The sequence below is a fragment of the Pteropus vampyrus genome, unplaced genomic scaffold, assembly GCF_000151845.1.
Source record: "Pteropus vampyrus isolate Shadow unplaced genomic scaffold, Pvam_2.0 Scaffold325, whole genome shotgun sequence".
Taxonomy (NCBI): domain Eukaryota; kingdom Metazoa; phylum Chordata; class Mammalia; order Chiroptera; family Pteropodidae; genus Pteropus; species Pteropus vampyrus.
In genome coordinates, this window is record NW_011889106.1 from 967976 (window position 1) to 991571 (window position 23596).

Here is a 23596-nt window from a genome sequence, read left to right on the forward strand (position 1 = left end):
TAGCTGTACCAACTTACATTCCCACCAGCAGTGTATGAGGGTTCCTTTTTCTCCACAATCTCTACAAAACTTTTTATTACTTGTGTTGATGATAGTCATTCTAACAGGTGTGAGGTGATATTTCATTGTTGTTTTGATTTGCATTTCCCCAATAATTAGTGAAGTTGAGCATCTTTTCATATATCTGTTGGCTATTTGTATGTCTTCTTGGAAGAAGTGTCTGGTCATGTTCTCTGTCCATTATTCAGCTGGATTGCTTGTTATTTTTGTTGTTGAGTTGTACGAGTTCTTTGTATATTAGTCACTTATCAGAGGTGTTGTTTGCGAATATATTCTCACATTTAATTTATTGTCTCTTTGTCTTGTTGATGGTTTCCTTTGATGTACAGAAGCTATTAGTTTGATATAGTCCCATTCATTTATTTTCCTTTTACTTCCCTTGACTTTGAGGTCAAATTCATAAAATCCTCTCTAAATTCAAGGTTCATGAATTTAGTACCTATGTTTCTCTTATGCAAGCTATTGTTTTATGTCTTATAGTTAAGTCTTCTATCCATTTTGATTTAATTTTGGTTTATATTAGCAAATAGTAGTCTAGTTTCATTCCTTTCCATGTGACTTTGCAGTTTTCCCAGAACCATTTATTAAAGAGACTTTTCTTTCTCCCTTGTATTTTTTTGGCTAATTTGTTGAAAATTATTTGCCTATATATACAGGGAATTATTTGTAAACTCTCGATTCTGTTTCATTGTTCTGTGTGTCTGCTTTTTTGCTAATACCATGCTGTTTTGATTATTGTTGCTTTGTAGTATAATTTAATGTTTTATGGTTTCTCCCTCTGTTCCCTTTTGTTTTATGTTATGTGTCTCAGTTTGGGGATTTTTGTGTGGTTACTATTATATTTATGTAAAGGAATGTATATACTACTGTATATATTTACAGTAGTCTTTTTCTTTAGTTTGGATCTTATCTCCATTGTTCTTTGACGATTCAGACTCTTACTCCCTCTTTTCTGTCTTTGTTGTCTAAAATTATCTCTATATTGTGAGTTCATTTCTAGGTTGCAGTAACTGTCATATTCTCTTTTAAATATTTTTTGACACTTAACAGTTATGTAATTTTTAACTTATAATACCCTCTTCTTTATAAGGGTCATAATTTTCTGTTTCTGTTTCTGTTAACTATCTTACTCATAGTTTTGTATTTTTTTGTCCTCTTGTTTCAGGTAGAATGACCCCCTTCAGTATTTCCTGCAATGCGGATCTTGTGGTAGAAAATTTCCTTATCTTTTATGTGTCTGATAAGGTCTTTATTTCTTCTTTATATCTAAAAGAGAACTTAGCTGGATATATTATTCTTGGCTGGTTATTTCGCTCTTTCAATAGTTCAAATATTTGATTTCACTCCCTCCTAGCTTGTGGAGTTTCTGCTTAAAAGTTTGATGATAATCTAATGGGTTTTCCTTTACAGGTCACTGTCTTCTTTTCCCTGGTTACCTTGAGAATTTTGTATTTGTCATTAATTTTTGACAAATGTAATGTACTGTGTTTTGGAGAAGGCCTTTTTTGATTGAGATAATTTGGTGTTCTGTTTGCTTCTTGGATTCGAGGATCCACTTGTTTCCATAAGTTTTTAAAGTTTTCTTCAACTATTTGTTTGGATAGCCTCTCTGTTCCCTTCTCCCTCCCTTCTCTTTCTGGTACACCCATTATTCTTATATTACTCTTCTGATGATGTCAGATAGATCTTGTAGAGTTCTTTTATTTTTTATTTTACTCTCAAGTCTCTCTTTTCTTTCATCTGCATCATTTCCAGATTTCTGTTTCGATATAACTAATGTTTCTACCATCTTCTCAGCTCTATTTCCTGTGCACAGTATTTCATTCTTCATTTCTTTATTTGTGTTCTTCAGCTCCAGAAGTTCTATTTTTTTGTTTGTTTCAGTCTTTTTTAAGGTATTCCTGTTGTTCAATGATTTTGTTTCTCAATTCATTGAACTGAACTGGCCACCATTATTTTCTCTCATCTCGTTGAGTTTTTTCATTACTGTAATGTTGAATTCTCTGTCATTTAAATTGCATATTTCCATACTTTTATTTTCTGAAGATTTTTCATTTTCTTCCTGAGTTGCCTTGTCACCTTGCTCTTTATGGTATTTGATTTTTTTTTTCAACTTGCCTAGGCATTTTTGAAAATGTACTCTGCTTTTAAAAAGATATTTGGGGTGTTCGCTCTTTAGAAGATTGATAAGAAGTTTTCTTTTGTTTTCCAGTAGTTGGTGCATAAGCCTCCTGCACTGCCCAGGCCTCCAAGATCTCTGTGTTGTGGCAATAAATACTCCTTATTCCTTGGGGAGGCATGTGTCACCCCTGTGACCAGGTTACCATGGTGCCAGGAATCTACCCCTGTGGATAATGTGATGGGCAATAGGGAGCCAAACTCTAAAGAGACCCTGAAGTCCTGGTACTGTTGAAGCAGCTAATCATCCAATCAGCCTGCATGGGTGGGTATGAGGTGGTTTGGGATAGGCTACCTGTGTGTCTGTGGCTGTTGTCTTTCTATTTATGCTGGCTGCCAAACTTCAGCTGCCTTCTCTCTATGTCTCCACCCCTGGTACTGGGACTGGCCCCAGTGTGTGTCTCAGTTCCCTGCTCTACAGCCTGACCTTCACTGCTGCACTTTCCTCTAGGGCCCACGGTTAGCTCTGGGAGGGTATTGGGATGAGTGTTCTTGGAGGGTGGGGGAAGGCAGCCAGGCCATGACTTGCCCTCTGTCTGGGAATGGAGGTTGCTAAAACACAGCTGTCACCTCTCTGTAGTTTGTCTCTGCCCTAGTTTCTGCCCTCATATATGGGCTCTGCCATGTGGAATATGCTGATCACTCAGACAGGATTGCTTCAGGCTTCAGAGAGCACAAATGATCATATACTTACCCCGCTATTCCCACATCCTGCAGGGAGCTTTGGGCTGTGTCTGCAGCACTGGTCTCGGCTGCTCTCCCTTTCTTCTTCCTTTGCTCACTCGATTTACCCACCTTCAAATACTGTAATGCATAGATCTCTCAGGTGTGTTTGTGTGCTAGAATGGGTGTTTTCTGTTGGATTGTAGCTATTCATTTTGTTGTAATTTCAAGGGAAGAGTTTGAGGGGATCCCTTGGGTCTTCATGCTTCTGATTTCCTCAGCTCTTAAATTTAAGTCTTCAATCTATTTTGAGTTTATTTTTGTATATGGATTAAGAATGTGGTCCAGTTTCATTTTTTTTAGATTTATCTGACCAGTTTTCCATTTATTGAAGATACTGTCTTTACCCCATTGTGTATTCTTGCCTCCTTTGTCATAGATTAAATGATCATATAAATATAGGTTTATTTCCTGGCTCTCTATTCTGTTTTAATGACTATGTCTCTTTTTACACCAGTACCATGCTGTTTTGATAACTATAGCTTTATAGTATAGTTTGATATCAGGTAGTGTGATACCTCTGACTTTGCTCTTCTTTCTCAGGATTGTCTTTAAGTAGTATAAACATTTAACAATGTTAATTCTTCATATCTAGGAGAACAGTATATGCTTCCATTTATTTGAATCTTCTTCCATTTCTTTGTTCAACTACTTATAATTTTCTGAGTACAGGTCTTCTACCTCCTTGGTTAAAATTATTCTTAGATGTCGTATTGTTTTTAATGCAATTGTAGGTGGAATTATTTTCTTAATTTTACTTTCTGATAGTTCATTATTGCTGTATAAAAATGCAACTGATTTATGAATGTTAATTTTGTATTCTACAACTTTACTGAATTCACATATCAGCTCTAGCATTTTTTAGTGGATTCTTTACGGTCTTCTCTATATAGTGTCATGTCATCTGCAAATGACAGTGTTACTTCTTCCTTTGCAATGTAGATACCTTTGATTTATTTTTCTTCTTTTATTTTTTTTTAATTTTAATTAGTTTCAAGTATACAGTACATTGGTTAGACATCTATATAGTTTATAAAACGATCCCCCCATTGCTCCCTCCCCCCTTGACCCTTCACCTAACCTACGTATTAATGTTAATTGCATTCCCTATGCTATGCTCCTCATCCCCGTGACCATCTATCAGCTACTAATTTGTACTTCTTTAATCCTTCGCCCCATTCTCCCAACTCCCCAAACTCCCCTCCCCTCTGTCCATCTCCAAATTCTCCACTATATTTGTGAGTCTGTTATTGATTATTATTATTTTTTTTATTCCTTAGATTTCGCAATAAGTGAAATCATATAGTGTTCGTCTTTCTCTGTCTGACTTAAATATCTTCTAGGTCCATCAAAGTAATATCATTTTCCACTTCCTTCCTTTTCAAATGTTGAGGTCTTGTTTTCTTATCCTTTCTGCCACTCTATCTTTTGGTTGGAACACTTAATTCTTTTTCATTTAAGGTACTTATTTATAGGAATGTAGTTGTTACTATTCTTTATTCCTGTTTTTGATACATTTTTGTTTGTTTGTTTGTTTGTTTTTGTTTTTTGTTTTTTGGTTTTTTTAAGAAGTCCCTCAAACATTTCCTGTAATACTGCTTTGGTGGTGATAAATTCCTTTAGCTTATTTTTGTCTAGGAAGCTCTTTATCTGTCCTTCAACTCTAAATGATAGCTTTGCTGAATAAATTATTTTTGGCTGTAGATCCTGGGTCTTGATCCTGTTGAACATTTTTTGCCAAGCCCTTCCGTCCTGCATAATTTCTTTTGAGAAATCAGCTGCCAGACTTATGAGTATTCCCTTATAAGTAACTATCTGTTTTTCCCTTGCCACTTTTAATATTCTTTCATTGTATTTAATCTTTGGCATTTTAATTATGATGTGTATTGGTGTGGGCCTCTTTGGGTCCCTGATTTTTGGAATTCTCTGAGCTTCCATGTCCATTTCCTTCACCAGGTTAGGGAAGCTTTCCATCATTATTTTTTCAAACAGCTGCTCAACATCTTCATTTTCTTCAGTTACACCAATCAGACAGATATTTGGACCCTTAATAGTGCCCCATATGTTCCTTAAATTATTTGTATAGTCTTGGCATCTTATCTCTTGTCATCTGATTGTGTGTCCTTGGCTTTCCCATCCTCTAGATAGGGCATTTGATCCTTTTCTTTATTCACTTTGTTTATTCCATTTAATATACGTCTCATCTCAGATAATGTGTTCTTCATTTCATACTGGTTCCCTTTTATAATTTCCATTTCCATTTTTATGTTTTTTATGTCTTTGTTGATTTTATCTACACTTCCCAAAAGTTCATTGAGCATCTTTATAACCAGTGTTTTGAACTCTGCATCTGATAAATTACTTGCTCAGGGAGGGCAGGTAGGTCACAGTAAAAATCTGGATCTCTGTTCTGTTCTGTAATATGGTTTCTGCTTCTTTGACTTCCCATTTTGGCTGCCTTTCTGTGTCTGTTTCTATGTACTAAACAAAGCTCCTAAGCCTCCCGGTCTTATTAGCGTGGATTTGTGAAGTAGATGTCCAGTGGCACAGTCCTGAGATGGGTTCAGCTGAAGGCCAAACTTAGCCCAAGCCTCTACTCCTCTGGTGCCATCTGTTAAGATTCAGCAAGCAATCCACAGATGCTGTGCTTATAGTTGCTTCAAAAGTCCACACCAGAAACTGAGGCAGTTGACGCCAATGTGAGTCTAGGCGCTGCTCAGCAAAGAGCACCTGACTCGCTGAGGATATACCTCGATGTGGCTTGTGGGGCCGTGAGTTGGGGGAGGCGGGGTTTCAGGGTATCTTCTGGGTGGAGCGACCTCTGTTATCAAGTTTGATGACCTCTCGGCTATGGTGGCACTGTGTCTGTGCACTGAGAGGGGGTAGGGCTCAATAGGGAATAATAGATACTGCTGGCACTTCTGTACAGCGCTAGTTTCACCTCGGCCCTCACTCCGACAATGTCTCCCTTTAAGTCCCTGGTGCCCCCTGCACGCAGCCGAATTGGCACTGTGCTCAGGGTGGGCAGGTGGGTCACAGTGAAAATCTGCTAGCGGAAGCCGCCCCTTTAAGAGGCTCTGTCACTGCTGCTGCCACAGCCTCATTCTCACTCAGCTGCTTGCACCGGGGCAGCCCCGCATCCTTGCCCCATCCTACCCTCTGCCTTTGCAGGGTGCTTTCTTGGATTTCTCCCTAGTTGTATGGCTTGTTCATCTAGATCCCAGGCGAATTTTTCCTTGCTGCTGCTCCTTGTTTCCATCACAAATCTTATTTGGTCGCCAGAGGGATGAATAGAGACTCTATCATCTATGCCATTTTTTACTCCTATTTCTTTTTCTTGTCTGATTGATATGGCTAGGACTTCCAATACTATGTTGAATAAAAGTGGTGAAAGTGGACATCCTTGTCTTTTTCTTGATCTTAAGGAAAACTGTTTTAGCTTTTCCCCTGTTGAATATGATGTTAGCTGTGGGTTTGTCCAATATGGCCTTTATTATGTTGAGATATGTTTCCTCTATTCCCATTTTGCTGAGAGTTTTTATCGTGAATGAATGCTGGATTTTGTCAAATGCTTTTTATGCATCTATTTTTAAAATCATTTGATTTTTATCTTTCAATTTGTTAATGTGGTACATTAATTGATTTGAAAATGTTGAACCAAACTTGCATCCCAGGAATAAATTCAACTTGACCATGATGTATGATCTTTTCAATGTATTGCTGAATTCTGTTTGCTACTATTTTGTTGTGCATTTTTCCATCTATGTTTATCAGGGATATCAGACTATAATTTTCTTTTATGGTAATGTCTTTGTCTGGTTTTGGAATCGTGGTAATTGTGGCCTTCTATATTGAGTTTGAGAGCTTTCCCTCCTCTTGAATTTTTGAATAGTTTGAGAAGAATAGGTGTTCGTTCTTTAAATGTTTTGTAAAATTTGCCTGTTAAGCAATCTGGTCCAGTCTTGGGAGATTGAATGTTTCTAGATTGTCCAATATGTTGGCATACAGTGCTTGCAGTATTTTCTTATAATCCTTTGTATTTCTTTGGAGTCAGTTGTCACTTTTCTTCTTTCATTTCTGATTTTATTTGTATCCTCTGTCTCTTTTTCCTGATGACTCTGCATAAAGGTTTATCAATTTTATATTTTCAAAGAATCAGCTCTTCATTTCATTGATCTTTTGTATAGTTTTTCTAGACTTTATTTTATGTATTTCCATTCTAATCTTTATTATTTTCTTTCTTCTACGTTTTCGGCTTTGTTTGCTGTTCTTTTCCTAGTTTTTTTTTTTTTTTTTAATGTAAGATCAGATTGTTTATTTGAACTTTTTCTTGTTTCTTGAGATAGGCCTGTATTGCTGAATTTCCCTCTTAGGACTGCTTTTGCTGTGTCCTATAAAACTTGGGTCATTGTGTTTTCATTTTCATTTGTCTCGAGATAATTTTTGATTTCTTCCTTGATCTCATTGTTAACTCATTCATTATTTAGTAGCATAGTATTAAGCCTTCATGTGTTTGTGCTGTTTTCAATTTTTTTCTTGTAATTGATTTTTATATTGTTAAGGTCTGAAAGAGGCTTGATATGAGTTCAGTCTTGTTAAATTTACTGATACTCGTTTTGTGGCTTAACACATGCTCTATCTTGAAAAATGTCCCACATACACTTGAGAAGAATGTATATTCTGCTGCTTTGGGTGAAACACTGAAAATATCAATTAAATCTATCTGGTGTAATGTGTTGTTTAAGGACCCTGTTTCCTTACTGATTTTTGTCTGAAAGATCTGTCCATTGGTGTTAATGGGGCATTAAATTCTCCTACTATGAGTGTATTACTGTACATCTCTCCCTTTATGCTTGTCAACATTTGCTTTATATATTTAAGTGCTTCTATATTGAGTGTGTAAATATTTACTAGGTTTATGTCCCCTTGTCGCATTCATCCTTTTATCATAATATAATGCTCTTTTTTGTCTCTTTTTATAGCCTTCGTTTTAAAGTCTACTTTGTCGAAGTATTGCTACCCCAACTTTTTTTTTTTCAGCTTTATTTGAATAAAGTATCTTTTGCCATATCTCTCAGTATGTGTGTGTGTCTTTTTATCTGAAGCAGGTCTCTTATAGACAGCATATGTATGGGTCTTGTTATCCATTCCGGCTACTCTATCTCTTTTGATTGGATCATTTAATTCATTTACATTTAAAGTAATTATTGATAGGTACATAACTGTTGCCATTTTGTTATTCAAATTTTGTTTTTTTTTTTCCCCTCTTCTTCTTAAGGAAATTTCTTTAACATTTTTTGTAATACTGGCTCAGTGATGAAGAAATTTTTTACCTTTTTCTTGTCTGGGAAGCTCTTTATCTCACCTTTATTTATTTATTTTTTATATTATGGTGTTGTTGGTGAACGAAATCCAGTAAGATTCAGGTGTACAATTCAACAGTAAGACATATATATTGCATTGCGTGCTCACTCCCATAGATTTCTTTCTGTCGCCACATATTTGACCCCTTTTACCCCATCTACTTTCCCCCTCTCCTTTTTCCCCCTCCCTTCTGGTAACCACTAGTCTATTGTCCATAACTATGAGTCTCTGTTTTTTTTGTTCTGTTCATTTGTTGATTTTATTTTTTTATCCCACATATAAGTGATATCATGTGGTTTTCAACCTTTTCTGTCTTATTTCGCTTAGCATGATTATCTTGAGATCCATCCATGCTGTCTCAAATGGCAGTATTTCATCTCTTTGTATGGCTAACTAATATTCTATTGTATATATGTACCACAGCTTTTTTAGCCGATCATTTATTGTAAGACACTTCGGTCGCTTCCATGTCCTGGCCACTATGAACATCGGTGTGCAAATATCTTTTTGGATATATGTTTTCAAGTCTTTCAGGTAGATATCCAGTAGGAACATTGCTGGATCAATTCTTGGTCTTTTAAGGAACATCCATACTCTTTTCCATAGTGTCTATACCAATTTGCAGTCCCACCAGCAGAGTATGAGGGTTCCTTTTTCTTCACATCCTCTTTAATACTTATTACTTGTCCTGTTGATAACAGCTATTCTAGCAGGTGTGAGATGGTATCTCATTGTGGTTTTGATTTGCATTTCCCTAACAGCTAGCAATGATGAGCATCTTTTCATATGTTCATTGGCCATTTGTATGTCTTCTTGAGAGAAGTGTCTGTTCAGGTTCTCTGCCAATTTTTTAAATCAGATTGTTTGTTTGTTTTTTTGTTGTTATTGTGTTATCATTTTCAATTTTAATTGATAGCCTTAGTGTGTGGAATAGTCTTGATTGTAGGTTCTTTATTTTCATAACTTTGAACATTTTATGCCAATCTCTTCTGGCCTGCAAAGTTTCTTTTGAGAAATCAGTTGACAGTCTTATGGGAGTTCCCTTGTAGGTAGCTAACTGCCTTTCTCCTGCCACTTTTAAGGTTCTCTCTGTCTTTCACTCGTGGAACTCTCTGCATTTCCTGAGGTTGTATGTCAATTTTCTTCACCGGGTTGTTGAAGATATTTTTTTCCCATTATTTCTTCAAATAGGCTCTCAATCCCTTTGTCTCTTTTTCTTCTGGTACATTTGCAATGAGAATGTTGTTATTTTGATGTCCCAGAGGCCTCTTAAACTTTTTTCATTTCTTTTGTTTCTTTTTATTTTTTCTGTTTTGATTGGGTATTTTCTGCTACCTTTTCTTCCAAATCACTGATGCAGTCTTTTGCTTCTAGTGTATTTTTTCATTTCAGTTATTATATTCTACACTTCTGACTGGTTCTTTTTTAAGGTTTCTATGTCCTTTTTTATGTTTCCTATCCCTTGGTTGAAGTTATCACTGAGATCATGTATTCTTCCTCTGATTTTGTTGAGCAACCTTATAACTAGTATTGTAAGCTTTGCACATAGTAAGTCACTTGCCTCCATTTCGTTTATTTGTTGTTTTTTTTCTTTTTTTTTCTGGAGTTTTCTTCTGTTCTTTTATTTGAGACATCTTTCTTTCTAATTTTGGTTGCCTCGTCGTGTTTATTTCTATGTGTTAGGTAGATATGCTACATCTTCCTGTCTTGGTTGGGTGACCTTATGTAGTAGGTGCCCTGTGTGGCTCATTGACAGTCTCCCCAGTCGTATGCTCTGGGTGCTCAAGGAGTTCCTCTTGTGTGAGTTGTGTGTGCTTTCCTGTTGTAGTTGAGCCTTGATTGCTGTTGGCATATCAGTGGTGGATTGACTCTCTGACTGACTGGCTGTGAGGATTGGACACACTCATAGGGTAAGAGCTCTTGTGTTGAGTCTTATCTCACAGAGTGGTTTTTCATGTGCTTGTTGAGACCACCCATTTGTGTGTGTCAATTGTGGGCCTAATCAGATGGTACTCTGTTGGGGTCAGATACCAGCCTCTGGGTGTGTTGGTTCTGGGGCCCTTTGGGAGGGGTTCCAGTGCAGGCCAAGGTCAACCATTGCCTATGATTTACCCAGGTCTACCTGATAGGAGCTTCAAAGCATTCTTTTTTTGCTCTCTGCCTTTTCTGGACCTGGAGGCATGTGGGAGTGGCCACACGGTTTACTGAGGCTGGCTGCCCCCAGTACCGGGCCTGGAGCAGCTTAGCAAAAGGCCCAGGGCATCCCAAGTCTTGAGGCTGCCTTCTGGCTGCCTGTAAGGCTCAGCATCTGTAAGAGCCTTGGGAGGTACGTGAGTTTGTGAGGTGGGGTCCTGGGAAGTCACTAAATTGGAGTAGTGTTTACCAGGTAAGTGTAGAATAAGATTTGGTGGTAGTGCTAAGCCTGCAGCAACTTGCAAAAGCCTCAGATTGCACCAAGGAAAGTCACTGCCTCCTTGGGCCCACAGAACCCCAAGATTTGTTAAAGAAATACTGAAACTCAAGCCAGGGCTCATTATCTGCTACCTGAATCGTCTCCAGTGGTGCGCTAGCCGAGGTCTGTTAATTGCTGCTGAAGGAACCTCCTGCCAAGAGGGTGGGGTGGGGCTGGTTGCCCACCCATAAACATTCCTCATGTAATTTTCCAAATGGGTTGGGCAGGATCCCAGGGAGTCACCAGGGTGGAGTGATTGGAGTTCACCAGAGCAATGCAGATTCCGGTTTGGCTGTGTGTGTGTGGGAGGGAGGGGCTTAACACCGGAAAGATGGCACCTGCCTGTAGGCTGCACAGGAGGAGTGTTCAATGCAAGGATAAGAGTGGTTGTCCCTCTAGCCCTTGCCTTGTAGCCACACAACTCACACCTCAGTCTTTCTCTATCTGTCTCTGAGGCCTTCCAGGCTACTGTTCATCCTCTTAAGTCCAGGATGAGTGTCTGTGAGTGAGTCTGCATGTGCCCTTTAAGAGAATATCTAGATTTTTAATTCATTCTATCTCACCTGGATGGTTGGAATTCCCACTGATTTTTACAGCCATATTTTGTGGGAACTCCTCTTTTTGTCAATGGAAGCCTGGGCTGTGTAGCCTTGGTGTGGAGCCAGAGCTCCTTGCTCCTTTGGAGGATCCTTCACAGTCAAAATATCTCTCCTGAGGTTCAACCCCCACACATGAGTGTGGGACCAGCCCATTTCACATCTCTGCCCCTCCTACCAGTTTCAGTGTGGCCTCTTTTTTATATCTTTAGTTATAAGACTTCTGTTCATCTAGTCTTCAAATGATCTCCTGGCTGATTGTGCTATAATTTAGTTGTAATTTTAACTTGATCTTGGGAAGAGGCAAACACCACATTCGCCTACCCTGCCATCTTGACTAGAGCCTCTAGTTCCAAATATTGATAGCCTTGTTAGCTTGGGCAAGTTTAACTACTGATTTTTGAGTTTGCTAATATCTACAACAAAAACTTCCTGTAAGAACAAAGATGAATCCATTCTGATAGATTAAGTATGGAAATGGTATTTGAGCACTATAATGCAAAAGAGATGATCTAAAAACAAAACAAAATTATATTTATATTTATACACATATATGCAATTTTATGTAATATGTAATAGATTATAACACAATGTTTGGAGTATTTATATGTTTTCCTTCTTTTATTTCTATATTCTTGTGTTTGTTATTGTTTTCTGCCCTTCTTTTATAGGTATCTTTATATATTTAGAGAATGACCCATATAGAATTATGTTGCACATTTATGGATACGTCAATATTTATTATAGTATTTGAGGTACACAGTTTTGTCTCCTAAATCTGTCTTATAAATGTGACCAGTAATGATACATATTATGCAGTATTAAATATCAATTTGGGATTATAAATTAATTATATAGACCAAGTGACTTCCTTGAGTGCTAAGTCAATGTAGACTAATAAAATGACTTAGTTTTCTTTCTGTGTGATAAACATTTCATTTGTACTCTCATATCCCATATAACTGCAGTATAGAGAAATGATAGCAAATATTATAGTCATGAGTATCCATTCTGAATTTGATCCTAATCAACGTTAATTTATAAAAATATAAGAAGTGAATTCTTGCCTTAATTGTTTGAAGTATACACATGTATTGACTTTGCAAATTACATTAAGGCAGTGGAGGTTACATACCAAGTAAGCAATGTAATGGTGTATATTTGAAAACTGGATCAGTTATCTTTCTACCCAGTAGTCAAATTTAGATACTTTAAAAATTCTATCAAATTCAAAAGTCATAAAAATTAAATATATCCCAATTATTTAGTTACAGAATAAAATTATTTTTCTATTTTATAGTACTAGGTATAATATATCTTAGACATTTCTTTATGTCTAATAAATTATTTTTAAATAACTCTTTCCACTGAGACAATCTATGGTTTAGATCTCCTTCGAAAACCAAATAAGACATTTCTTCCATTTGAAATAGTGTTTAAAATATTTATTCTTAAGGGTAAAGCTTTACCTTGACTGCAGATACCTGTAAATCAGGTGAAATTTGTATGCACTCCAGTTTTTTGAACCTTGTAATATTAACAACATTTAAAATGATAACCTTACCTACTCGCAATATATATATGGACAGAGGGAAGGGAAGAGGGAGAAGAGAGAGAGATTAGCTGTTTGATCATATTTTAAAATTTAAAGTACTAAAGAAGGTTTAATTGAGCTGATATTTGTGATCTGTATCTGTACTTATAAAGAGATAATTTGGATCAGTAGCGAATAAGGAAATGCCCAATTTAAAGTGACTCACTGAAGTTAAATCATTTATACAGTATACCAATGACAGGATGACAAAACTGCTCGAAAATGCTAAATGGAGTCCTATACATTAGCATGTCTCCCATTGAATAGCTATATATATATTTTAATAGAATATAAGAGCCAAGTGGTCTGGGACCATGTTTCTTTTCTTTTTTTTTTTCCTTTTTTTTTCTTTTTTTTTTCTTTTTTTTTATGCCTACAGCACCTGGTCTTCCTAGGTGGTCTCCCATCCAAGTACTAACCAGGGCAGGCCCTGCTTAGCTTCCGAGATCAGATGGGATCAGGCGTGTTCAAGGTAGCATGACTGTAGACCCATGTTTCTTTTTACCAAATAATTCTCAATACGTAGCAATGCATGCAATATAATAAATGATTATTATTTTTTTGGTTCAATAGGTGTCAGAGATGCTTTATTTGGTATTTCAGATATGGGAATTCTGTCCAAAGTAGAGTTGGCATAAAGTATTCTTTCTTCTTTTAAGGTTAAAAAGCATGAAGGATATAAGTTTCCAAAACTCTTATTGGAGAAGAACTCATGATTTAGAAAACCAAGATAGTGATTCAGAAGAATGTTTATTATAACAGAGATGGATTATATAAGTCTGACAAAAAGGCCATTTAGAAAATTTGCCTAAAAGAGTGACAAATGAGTTAGATACGGGCACACATTACAGACTTTTTTCTTTTATCTTTAGATTTGCTTTTGTTCTTTTTCACTGAGCTGGAAGGAGTGTCACAAGGTAATTGTGGCATATTGACCCTCAAACATTCAGCCCGTTTTCATTCATTCAACAAATATTTATGAAGTGCTGATTAAGGCCAGACACTATTCTGGGTTATTGTTTGTGTATTCGTTTCCTAAATATACTAGACTACATTAGCCTTAAACAAACAAACAAAAAAACAAAATATTTTGACAGAATTTATTAATAAATGATTATATGCTCCTGCATATATTGTATCTTTCCCCCACAAAAATATGTTTGGATTTTGATGATACATGGCCTGAAGATAGTTTCATTTATGTAAAAGATTTATTCTTAGAGATTTTTTTGGTCAAGTAGTCACACATACTTAATTAATGGTTTTAGGTTTAGTGGCACCACAATTATTTATTAGTATTACTGCTACATTCTATTATGACTCCTAAAATCTTGACTTAGATTATATAATTAATTGTAAATTTTATCTTCTTTCTAATGTATCTCACTTAAATTATTTTAATTAAAGACAAAGTGATAGCTGAGAATGTTGTGTATCCATTCCCGAAAGTGCCCATTTTCAAAAAGGAAGGATTTTTTGATAGGTCTACAGAGTTTATTGATACTTGTATAATATGGCTTCATGCTGAAAAAATGTAATGAAACACCAGCTTTGGCTCTTTGATGTTATTCATTTAAATATTTATAATAAATAACAAAACCACTTATTATCCTTTTAAATTAATCATCTATGGGAGATAACCTATATTCTAAAAAAAAAAAACAAAAACAAAAAAAACAAAAAAAAAAACACTGTATTTAAATCAAATACTATTGAGCATCCTTATAACAAGTGTTTTGAACTCTGCATCTGGTAGATTGCTTCTTTCCATTTTGTTCAGTTCTTTTTCTGGAGCTTTGTTCTGTTCTTTTGTTTGGGATATGTTTCTTTGTCTTCCCATTTGAGCTGCATAATTGTGTTTGTTTCAATTTATTAGGTAGGGCTGCTATGTCTCCTGTTCTTAGTAGAGTGGCCTTAGGTAGTAGGTGTGCTCTGGGTTACCATGGCACAGTCTTCTCTGGTCACCTGAGCTAGGTGCTCCATGTATGTCCCTTGTATGGGTTGTGTGTACTCTCCTGTTGTAGTTGAGTCTTGGTCACTGTTCGCTCATCAATGGGAGGGATTGACTCTTAGACTGATTGATTGTGATGACTGGCAGTGACCAATAGAGGAGCTGTTGTGCAGGAGCTGAGCCTATAGAGCAGGATTTGCTTTAGCAAGGCTCTGGTAACTGCCCTGTCTGCCCTTTGGGTGTGTTGTCCTCAGATGTGACCGCAAATAGTGCTTGAGCTCAGACCAAAGCCGGCTACCAGGCATGCAAGCTAAGGCCTCCTGGGAGAGGTCCTGTCACAGGTCAAGTTCAGCTGCAGCCTACATCCTGCCTGCAGCCACTGGGCATGAACCACTAAGCAATCCACAGCTGGCCACCACACATACTGTTTTTAGAAGTACTTCAAGAGGCCAAGCCACTAACTGAAGCCAGTTTCTGCTAGTAGCTGGGCTTGGGGCTGCTCAGCAGGAGTTATGGGGCAAGCTGAGGCCGGATGATGCTTGTTTTGGTTTTGTAAACCTTTGAGAAATTTTAGGAAAGTCACAGCATAAGCCAAGACAGGCTGTTTGTATGGAAAAATCCCCTGGAAGTGGCTTGGGTGGGCCTGCAAGTTGGGAGGGGCAGGGTCTCAGGGACTCACCAGGGCAAGGTGTTAACCAGTTTGATGGAAATTCAGATATGGCAGCTCCTTGGGTCTGCAAGCCAAGTGGGGTAGGGCTCAACAAAAGAACAATGCCCTCTGTTTGTACTTCTGTCTGGGAAAAAGCTGCCCATTCAGTTCAGCCCTTACCCTGAAGCCCGAAAACTCAGTTCCTCCTTTTCAAGCTGCTGACTCAGCGCTGGAGCTCAGAGCCAGTGAGTCTGTCAGTGAGTAAGTTTGTACCCAGGCCCCTTAAGAGGAAAGGCTGCGACTCCCTCAACCCTCCATCTCACTCTTGTCACAATCTCCACCGGTTTTTACAGCCAGAAATTGTGGAAATTTTTTCAGGCACTGGAACTTTTGGCTGATGAGTCTGGTTTAGGGCAGGGACTCCTTGCTCTTCCGGGGGGCGGGGGGCAGAACCTATGCAGCTGACATATTTCTCCCAATTCTCAACCACCACACACAGGTGTGAGACTGGCTCGTTTCATGTCTCTGCCCCTGCTACCAGTCTCTGAGTGGCCTCTTCTTTGAGTCTCCAGTTGTAGGGCTTCTGTTCAGCTAGACTTCAGGTAACTCCCAATTACAGGTATTCTATAGTGTAGTTATAATTTTGATGTGGTCATGAGAGGAGGCAAACATAGAGTTTACCTACTTCTCTATCTTAACTAGAAACCTCTAAATCAGATACTATTTATTTAAAATATAAATATATATCTCTCCCTTTTGACACTTACAATCCAAGTATAATACTTTAAATTATAGTTAAAATCAGAATAAGTGATTGTTATGCTTTGGAAACACACACTGTGGTTTGGGTATTTGACTTAACAAATTTTCCTTCAATTTTCACAAATAAAAGTACATGTAGAACTTGAAATTAATTCTATATAAAAAAAGCATAAGGTAAAGTAGAATCACTTTTGGAATTTTTTCAGCAAGTTGAGACTGTGCAAAATGATTGAACAGTGATAATTTCTCTGCATAATCAAGTATATACATAGAAGATGAATAAGAAAGTATTGCTACTTAAAAGATCGAGTGATCAAGGGACCTGCCTATAACATTGGAATTGTCCCTTTTTACACATCATTGTATCATAATGTTTTATTTGAGCACAATGAGCATTAGAGAACTAGATAGGAGTAGCATACATTTTAAATAAATGCCTTGGTTGGTCATGGCTTAGATTCTCTTAGACTAAATTTCAGTCAAATTCTTAGCAATGCTAATCTGCATATTTGACCTAATTCTTGTATCAATTCCCCAACCTAGCTAGCAGAAACATTATAATTTTATGTTTGAAAAACTTAACTAAGTAAAGTGAGAGATTGATACTTACGAATTCAAGAGAATATGGAATCAAATTTATACTATATGAAAGATTTATATTTCCTTCCTTATTATGCAAAAAATAGAGCGTAAGCAATATTTTATCTTTTAATGATATGCTCTTTTTACAAATACCAAAAATATATTTATAGTTTGAGTATCCAAAGAGCCATTATCTTGAATCTGTGTCTTCTAATCACAAGGTGCAGATGATTTCTAAGGCAGATAGCATTCAAAAATCCTTTTAACATGTCTTGTGCAGTCAGTTAATCTGTCATACTGACAAAATAAGTCCTTCATACTTCTCTTCCTGTGCATATAAACTTTTATTTAATTCAGTTTGAAATAACTAGCTTCTACTTTTCATTTCCTCTTCATGTTCATAGCACTGTCTTTTATACTTTGTTCTTTGCTTACATAAAATATTTATCAACATAACATCTAAGAAGGTTGGTACTCCACAGTAGATACCCAATGTTTCACCATGTGAAAAAAAGTCTCTTCTTGTTTATTCCTAAAATCTCCTGCCAGATTTCCATATGTCAGGTTTATCCATTGATATTTGAAATATAAAATGAAATAATTCGATGGATAGCAATTATGTATGGATATTGACATTAAACACTAGATTTTAAAACAATTTAGAATAAAATTTTAAAAATCATATTTCTTTTAATATAAAGCAAACATGAATTTGGATTTTATTTCTTCTTTTTTAATTGTCCTAATGGAAAAATAGGTCTTGCAATATATTTACTTTTCACTTTTTTTTCAATAAAATGTCCCAAGTCATTAAAAAACAATTAAACTAGCCTGAGATCTTCTTTAATGGCCTATTGTTTTAAGACTAACTCCTTTCCCAAATGTTAAAATACAACATGTAAATAACCAGTTAGTTCCAAGAATGAAAATTTCTGCCAAAGCTTGTGATTGTCTTCTGTCAAAAAAGTCTCTCTCTCTATATATATGAAAGAATACAAAGTAGACAATTAAAAAGTCCTCAGTTATTAAAAATTACCAGCTTCGTACTATGATTCAACTGGTATTAATTTACTGTGATTACAAGAGATCGCAACTTCAGGAGGTGCTATCATAGCATATGAGAAGATGAAAACGTATTCATAAAGAGAATCATCAAGTCAAATTGCACTTCCAACACCATATTTTCTCTTTCAATCATTGTATTTGTTAAAATATGTGACATGTAGATATTTAGATATGCATCATACAATAATCAATTTATTTGGTATTTTCTAAGTAGTTTATCCAGATACGTCTCTCTAAATTGATGTATTGAGAAGGAAATGCTATCAATATGTAATGTTCACTATCTTTCTCATTTTGTAGAGAATTTAAAAATAAAATTAATAGAACATTGCTTTGAAGAACTATAGAATATTTATGACAGTGAAAAATAGAATTTTATTAAAATTAGTTCATATTTCTTATAGATTTTGAAAAATCATGCTTTCATGCATAAAAATGTATCTATCTCTGCCCAAAGTAGAGTTAAAGCAGATGTTTTTGAAATAATAATTATATGATGTATTTCCTTTCTGGTTTTCTGTTGCATAGGCAATATGTAATAGAAAAAATGTGTAATATGTTTATAATATGAATATAGATGTGTATAAAATATAAATATAAATCTATCTCCAGTGAAGTATCTTTGTCTCCAAACTGTATCCTATGGAATGTACAGAGACTAATATATTTTATCTAGGCATCTATTCATGTATGAGGGCAAAATAATCTATGGAATTTACAAAATTGATTTTCACTAATGAAATAATAACTTCAATGTTTTAGTAAAAGCCATTTCCTGATATCACGTCCACTTATGCTATATAGAGATTTTAATTACTTACTCTTTTTCTTTATGCTACAGTGGATTTTTAAATTAGTTTGCTATAGAACAAGCAGGTTGGTGAAAATGTGAGGAAAAGTTTTCAAATGTTTTTTACACTAAGAAGTAACTTCTTTTTAAAAGAACGTTATATTAGCTTTTGAGATCAGACAAGATCAGACGTATTAAGGGTGATACGGCCATAGACAGACTTACATGTGGGATATTAAACTGAAAGCAACAAATGAATAAGACAAACAAACAAAAACTCATAGACACAAAAGTTTAGTGGTTACCAGAGGGAAAGTAGGAAGTGAGGAGGTAAATAAGGGTAAAGGGGATCAAATATATGGTGAAGGAAGGAAATCTGACTTTGAGTAGTGAATACACAATGCAATATACATATGATGTATTATTGAATTGTACACTTGAAACCTATATAATTTTATTATCCAATATCACCCCAATAAGTTTAATAAAAAAAGAATTTATAGTACATGTCTCTAAATATAATTGAGGTTTATGTCTGTTATTTTTCTATGTACACAACTAATAGTTTTGTTGATAAGCCAGCCAAAAGCTTCTAAAATTGGATAAACTGATTTAAAAAAAAATATTAAATTTCACAAGGAAGAGATTAAAAAACTTAAATCTTTTAGTAGTGTACAGATTATACACTATTACCGTGGAGGTATGTATTGTATCTGTATTAAATCAGGCAAGAGAACATGCTTTAAAAATCAATTTCTCTTTGGATCCAAAGACCAGAGACACTACCCAGTCCTGTTTTAAAATGGTCTTAATTTAGAATTCATCCACTCAAGAACAGATTGAATATTACAAGGTGTGAAATGTTTGAGAGCTGCAGTTGTTTCAAATATTTTGTGTAGCTTAGAGGCAAATTTCAGAAATGTTGATTTCTTAATATTTTCTTTGCCAAACTAAAAGAAAGTAATAGATCCAGCCCTCAAACTTTTGCTTTTGGAATGTCTCAAAATCATTTAATTGTGTATATAACCAGAACTGCTTCATACAACTCTTTAGGTAGTATAACCAGAGCCTTGGTAGGAACTTTCCATGGACTGCAAAAACAATTCCCACTTTTACTTTCATGAAAAGCTCAGTCCTTAACTGTTTCAGTTTCTTTAGTGCCTTTCTGAGAGTCAACTTAATCCTTAAAAGAAGGGTCTTCTCCCTTTAAATAACCAAATTAAACCAGGAGGATTTAAAATTAATATTTGTGCTGTTTAGAACAATTTTACCATGTGATTAACAAAGCCAAATTATTTGGAGAAAAACAGGTGACAAAATAATGTGTTCACATGAGGTTTTTTTCCCCTAAGGTATCCAGTCCTATATAACTCAGAATTTTTCTTATGTTAATTATAACTCTCAAAAGGAATTATTATGATCATGTAGATTGATTCCACATGGTTTTGAACCATTTATAACTTTAAGGACAGATTTTGCGATGACTCTATTTTTGCTTTAAATCTTTAAGGAAAAGGAGGAATTATATTCTATTTTTCTTTAGGACCAAGATAAATTACAAATTACTATTTTAATAGGCACTATCAATTTTTTTGAACTTGTCAAGATTTCAATTCTTAAAATATGCTTTTCTCTTGTTCTTCCCTTGTCAATTGGTGTGTACATGAGGAGGTAAATTACATTTAATATTTATCTAAATTGGAATTTCCCATGGATACATTCTAAAAGCACTGATTTTTGAAACTCCATGCAATAAAGATTTGCCTTGGGCAAATAGGTTTGGATACACATATTGTTTCCATCTCTTGGAAATTATTAATAAACAATAATTTTTCATAGTGTGTGACTTCTTTGGTAGAGAAAACGTAAATTTAATTTTATTTCTTTCTCTAGTTCTGTGGCTCTTAGACAAATAATTTCATTTTCTTTTACTCTTTAAATTATTTTTATTGAGATATAAATGACATATAACATTGTGCAAATTTAAGTTATATAGTGTGTGAATTTCATACATTTGTATATTGCAATATGATTACCACTATAGCTTTAACTGATACATCTAACACATCAGATAATTATCATTTAGTTTTTGAGGTGAGGACATTTATGATCTAGACTCTTAGCAATTTTGAAGTATATAATACAGTATAGTTAACTATAATCACTATGCAGTGCTTTCGATCTCCAGAACTTATTCATCTTTGAGTTGCAAGTTTGTACCCTTAAAGTCATTTCATTTCTCTTGATCCCATTTCCTCATATATATATACTGAGGATGATGACTTTCTAAGGGCTCTGGTCATTGGCCTGGAAACTTATTTTATTCTAGGTAAAATTTAAGTTGTATCTTTTTGCATTCTGAAGTGCTTGGATACTGTCAACATTAAAAAAAAAATGATGTTTGAAAGTACTATTTGTAATAGTGGTAAATATATCCTCTAAGTAAAAAGGTAGAAAATATAGCTTATGATTTGTGGATTAGGAAGATTTTGTGAATAGGAGAAATGAACTATTTCAGAAATTTAGAAACATACAACTCTAGGCAATAAAGGAAAAGGAGTCATTTGGTATGGCCGAATAGAAGTTTGGTCAACCAATATCCTATTAATGTAGAAAATGGTAATTGTATATTTAATGAAAATATTTCATTCTAATTTCTAAGATTTTAGTTACATCTATGATAAAGACAACACTATGATTTAGGTTGTTGTCAATTTTGAAATTAATATTTATTGATCTAGTAGTAAACTAATTTTTATAGAAACTCAGGACCCAGGGAGATATGGATGGAAATTTAATATGCAGAGATGAGAATTTTATGTTTGCAACATTGCCTTCACTGTAAATTAGATGCTCATTATATTAATCACCTTGAAGCTCTCTGCATTTGTAGCCTTAACTTTTCATACAATTTGAACAGAAAATTTGATTTGAGCTTCACTATTTTTGTGGTTCAGACTTTATGCAATTTACATAAGTACAATAATGCCAGTTATTAGTTTTGCAATCAACAGGAAACACACTGGGGTGATTTGAATTATACTTCAAGAAGAATTGAATCTTTTTGGCATATACCGTAGAATGCTTTACAATTAGCGTGATTCAAAGAAAGCTAGGTATTGGCCTCTTAATTTGGTATTACAGTCTTCAAGTATATTGTGTTTTTTTTTTTTTATACTGATTTTGAAAAGTTATATGACCTTCAGTACATACTCATGTGGGGCTGGCATAAGAAAATAAATGAGGAAATAGTTCTCAAAAATTAGCCCATAGTAACTTAGAATATATGTTAAGCTTTACGTAAATCAAAACTTCGATAAACTGTGCTTGGAACACTGGAAAGCCACATGCAAAAGAATGGATCTAGACCGCTGTCTATCACCATACATCACAATTAACTCAAAATGGATCAAGGATCTGAATATATGACCTAAAACAATAAGTTGCATAGAAGAAAACATAGGTACTAACCTCATGGACCTTGGATTTAGAGAGGATTTCATGAATTTGAACTCAAAAGCAAGAGAAGCCATAAGAAAAATAAATTAATGGGACTATATCAAACTAAAAAGTTTCTACACAGCAAAAGAAACCAACAAGAAGGCAAAGTGGTAACCATTAGAATGGGAGAATATGTTTGCAAATGCCTCCGATAAGGGCCCAATATCCAAAATATACAAAGAATTCATACAACTCAACAACAAAAACAAAAATGGGAAAAGAACCTGAACAAACATTTCTCCCAAGAAGATAAACAAATACCCAACAGACATATGGAAAGATGCTCAACTTCACTAGCTATTAGGGAAATGCAAACGAAAACCACAACGAGATACCATCTCACAAACTGATAGAATGGTTATCAACAACAGGACAAGTAATAATAAGTGTTGGAGGGGTTGTTGGAGAAAAAGGAACCCTCATACACTGCTGGTGGGAATGTAAATTGGTACAATCAGTGTGGAAAATAGTATGGAGGTTCCTCAGAAAACAGAAAACAGAATTTAATTACCAGGTGATGCAGTGATCACTCTTCTGGCTATCTATCCTGAAAACATTTATCCAAAAAATATATATATACCCTGATATTCATAGTAGCATTTTCACAGTGGCCAGGATATAGAGGCAACCAAAACGTCCTACAATAGATGATTGGATAAAGACGTTGTACATACATACAATGGAATATTACTCAGCTATAAGAAAAGGTGAAATATTGTCATTTGCAACAACATGGATGAATTTCAACATTATCATTCTAAGAGAAATAGCTTAGAAAAAGTTGAGAACCAAATGATTTTGCTCATATGTGGGATATAAAACTAAAAGTAACAAACACACATGAATAACAGAGACTCATGGACATGGACAGTGGATTAGTGGTTACCAGAGGGGAGGAGGGAATGGAAGAGGTAGATAGGGCTAAAGGGGGCCAAATATTTGGTGGCGGAAAGAAATTTAACTTTGGGTGGTGAATATATAATGCAATATACATATGACGTATTATGGAATTGTACACTTGACATCTATATAATTTTGTTAACCAATGTCATCCTAATAATTTTAATAAAATTATACATGATTAAGTAACTGCAACCATTACTACTTTTTGGAAGTAAATGTTAATTATGGATTGATGCATGGTATTTGATCAACAAACACTATGCTAACATCAGTTTTGTGGTAAGCTCTATTGAACCTTAAGGTATTCAAGCATTATCTATTTATCAAAATTCTTTCACATTTAGGCAGGTGTTTCTAGTGTGTGTTTGGTACTTAAATATTTGTGTTAGGATTTTGAAGGAAATATTAAAATATTTTTGTATAGAA

General features: G+C 35.1%; 1 protein-coding gene and 1 non-coding gene across 8 annotated transcripts in view; one reads left to right on the forward strand and one right to left on the reverse strand.

The window, feature by feature from the left end:
• Positions 1–23596, forward strand: part of LOC105304012 (protocadherin-11 X-linked) — a 751649-nt gene that overhangs the window by 590513 nt on the left and 137540 nt on the right. The gene's annotated exons all lie outside the window — the stretch shown is intronic.
• On the reverse strand, positions 13338–13456 carry LOC111730634. Its single transcript, XR_002776764.1, has one exon. It is a non-coding gene; the product is annotated as a 5S ribosomal RNA (ribosomal RNA).